A 4,080-nucleotide genomic window follows, 5' to 3' on the forward strand; every position below is an offset into this window, starting at 1 on the left:
TTTTACGGTCGCTATATATTATATTTGGCGATAATAGTATTTTTTTACCGTCGCCATAAATGTGTTTTCTTGTAGTGACATTTACAAAAAAAAAAAAAAAAAAAAAGGAAACGAAAGAAAGAAGTACCAATAGTTCAAATTATCAATACACAATTAAAATTATGAAATACATGCAACACAATAATAGATGTTCAGGACACCTGACCTAAGAATCAACAATCCGAATTTTATCATTTTGGAGAACAACCCAAAATTATATTAGTCAAATTAGGGTAAATATCAAGAACGGATTGGGCCTAGCCCAAGGTTAGTGTCTTTACATCCTTTAAGGTAAGAAATCTTAGCCTAAGTCTTGTTCAGACTTAGGGCGGGCTTAAGCTGTTGTGCCGAACTTTCACCCCTAGTCTAGGGTGTTAATCTGAACCATCCTATCCAATCTTTGTTCTTCGCTTAACCACCTCTTCCTCACCCACCAGCTTACCAAGCTCACCAGTCTCAAAACAGTCGTAGACCCAATCTATGAGGACGATTTCTTCCTCTGGAACATTTGAAGAGGAAGTCTGCAAGTGATCCATTGCTCATATACTCGGACACCAGAAGCCTATTTGGACCGCATCACAACAATAACCAAGCATTTGAACAAGGTGTCTGCGATGACTTTTGGCAATGACTCATCTCATTCTGAAATTCTCTCTTTCATCCAGCACATTGTCTAGTCTGTTGACAGCCACTTTCCTTCTGCCATTTGACAAGGTGCCTTTAAAAACCATGCTGAAAGCTCCCCTACCCACCACTTCTTTGAAACCTTCTGTCATTTTCTCAAGCTTACTATGTGTGAATGGTCTAAGATCTTTGAATATGCCCAAGCACGGTACCGGTAAACCAGAAAGCCAGAAAATGCTAATAGCAAATAAACGCAAAACTGATAATTTAGCTAGGTACCTTCACTTGCTTTGCCTTTGCTTTCTTTGGTCCCCACTTGATCACGATCACTTGGGGTGGTGGTGCCAGAACTGATTACTTTGACAAAAGTTAAGGTAGTGTCTCCTACTACTCTTCTTCCGTATGTCAACGGGAGCTTCTGTTTTCTGCACTCCTTGTCTTTGAGGGTTGCAGCTTCACAAGTACCGTCTGTCAAGCAAGCATCTTTGCATTCTGCTTCAGTTTGGGTTGATATAATTAAATATTGATCATCTTCCCATATAGTAAGAATTTTCCTAGCAATGAGGCCCATGACATGTCTAGTCCAAGGAGATTTTGAGACTGCCTCAGCGTGGCTATTCCTTTGTAGGAATAATGGATGGATATTAACCATAGTTGAACCTTAGTTAGCAGAATAAGATTTGCCAACCCAGCCTAGAATCCCTAAAATCTATTAGGGATCATCTTCCCATATAGTTGAACCTTAGTTAGCAGAATAAGAATACGAGGGCTAAATTTGAAAAACCATTAAAAGCCTAAGGGTCCAAACCATGTAACTCTTTGCATGGGTTTGTTGGCTAAATTTGAAGAACCATTAAAAGCCCGAGGGCCAAACTATGTAACTCTTCGCATGGGTTTTTGGGCTAAATTTGATGAACCATTAAAAGCGCGAGGCCCCAATCTTTGTGTTTTGTGATTGTTTATTTGTAATTTTTATTCGTATTGTTCTTGGTTTCAATTTCTTCTCTCAAAAAATAGTAAGGTTTTTGAAATCTCACAGGATTTGACAACAAAATTGAGAGAGCAATTAGACTTGAAATTTCACTGGTTAATAAATCACAATTTTGTGGGGTAATTGTATGGGGAAAAGATCTTCTTCAACACCAACGAGCATCCGACGATCTGTCCAAGGGCTGCGAGTGTTTGGGCTCACATCTCCAAGTGTTGGGATGCGTGACCAAACCATCCCAACCTTTGGATCCGGATCATTGGATGCTCGTTGGAGCGTCAGTTGTTGGAGACGATTCGGGTCCGTATTGTATGAGGATTAGGAGATTTCTATTAGGCGAAACAAATTGGCTGATAAAGTTGCAATAAATTGAATTAGGACGATTTTGCCAATCCAGTTTCAATTCTTCGAACCTTGCCTCTTGGAGTTAGTGGTGTCAACCAGTCGGGCCTAAATGGTCTGGGCTCAAGGTAAGTGGTCTAATCAGGGTACAATTAGGGTTTAAATGGGCTAATTAACGAAGATAATAATGGTTCGCCACACAATGACTAGAGATTTCCTTCACATTTCAAAGTTTGAAACCTTGACTTCAAACCGTGTTACCAGTAACGATAAAAAGAGGCTAAACTACACAATTGTAGTATGCTACACACCCAGCCAAGTACTCTCTTCTTCTAATTCTCATGGCTGGTGCTACCTTTGTGTTTCTACTACTACTCTCTGCGCTTTATATTTCTTTAGTAGTAGTAGTAGTAGCAGCTCAACAAAGCAGATCATTCAACATTGTAAGCTTAGGTTCCTCTCTCTCCCCGTCCTCCACCAATTCATCATCATGGCTATCTCCTTCTGGTACATTTGCCTTTGGATTTTATCCCAAAGGAAATGGTTTTGCCATTGGAATTTGGTTTGCCCAAATATCTCAACACAGTCGTATGGACATCCAACCGAGACGATCCACCTTTGTCTAGCAATGAATGCTACATTGTTCCTTACCCGTGATGGTAGGTTGATCCTGCAACGCACACAACAAGACCAAGCGAAATCTATCGCCGGCGATTCCCAATCTGCCTCTTGGGCTTCCATGCTTGATACTGGAAATTTCGTTCTATACAATTCAAATGGAAAGATCTTATGGCAAAGTTTTGATTCCCCCACCAACACCCTTCTACCAGGTCAACCTCTACTCGCAGGGAAGGAGATTCTCTAGTGTATCAGAAACCGATCAATCAAGTGGAATATTCCGGCTCAAGATGCAGAATGATGGCAACATTGTTCAATACCCCATTAGAACTCCAGACACAGTCCAATATTAATGAGAGTCGCCAATTCTGGGTTGCCAGAAAAAAGTTAGAAGCTGAGAGCTGTGGAAATCTAACACAAATTAGCAACAGCTCTATGCATTTGTTGGAGAACATCATATGGGAAGATGATGAATATTCAGTTTTATCAAATCAAACTGAAGGAGAATGCAATGATACTTGCTTGACAGACGTTAACTGTGAAGCTGCAACTTTTGCAGGCCAGGAGTGCAGAAAACAGAGGCTTCCATTGAGATATGGAAGAATAAAATTAAATTCATTCACCACCACCTTAACTTTGGTTAAAGTTAGCAGGACTTGTAGACCCATCACTCCAAGTGATCATGGAGGAGTAACCAATGAAGGCAAAGGCGGGCTAAGTACCAAAGGTATCTTAATTATCTGTCTTGCGTTCATTGCTTTTGCATTAATGGTATTAGCATTTTCCAGCTTTCTTGTTCACCAAAACAGTGCTTTGGCGTATAAAATGATATCAGATCAAGCAAACATAGGATTAGTTGAGGAGATCGGACTTCGATCATTTACTGAATGTGAGCTTGAGAAAGTTACAGAAGGTTTCAAAGAAGAGCTAGGCAGGGAAGCTTTCAGCACAGTTTATAAAGGAACCTGTTAGATCAAACACCAAGAAACACGAATAAAGAAAGATAATAGATCCGTACGACACAGAGATTTAACGAGGTTCACACACCAGGGTGGTGTGCTACGTCCTCGGGCGAAGAAGAAGATGATCCACTATGCAGAAGAAGGATTACACCCTAGCAGCGGCGAGGAAGAACTCGCCCTGAAACCCTAGCTTCGTGAAAACCCTAGAATACAATGACTCTCAACAAGCAACAGTACATTATATATATATACTCCAAATAGCGGTTCGACCCATCGGGTCGCGGTCGATCCGGTCGAACCATACCGCGGGGGCGTAGCCCCCGCACCCCCATACGAGACGAGATCAGTGATGGGCTCCGGGCTTGGGCCTATCGGCCCAAGCCCTCTGCTTCCATCACAGATCTCAGAAAATTTCCCATTCGGGTCGCCACCAAAGTATGTCGGATCGGGTCAATCTTCAAAACGGGTCAAGAATTCGAGACAAACTTAACAGAACCTTACCAAATG

General features: G+C 41.5%; 1 pseudogene; it reads left to right on the top strand.

The window, feature by feature from the left end:
• The first annotated feature begins 2,334 nt into the window (after positions 1-2,334).
• LOC122070284 overlaps positions 2,335-4,080 on the top strand; it is a 2,826-nt pseudogene continuing 1,080 nt past the window's right edge.

Source organism: Macadamia integrifolia, chromosome 1, assembly GCF_013358625.1.
Source record: "Macadamia integrifolia cultivar HAES 741 chromosome 1, SCU_Mint_v3, whole genome shotgun sequence".
In the NCBI taxonomy this organism is placed as follows: Eukaryota; Viridiplantae; Streptophyta; class Magnoliopsida; order Proteales; family Proteaceae; genus Macadamia; species Macadamia integrifolia.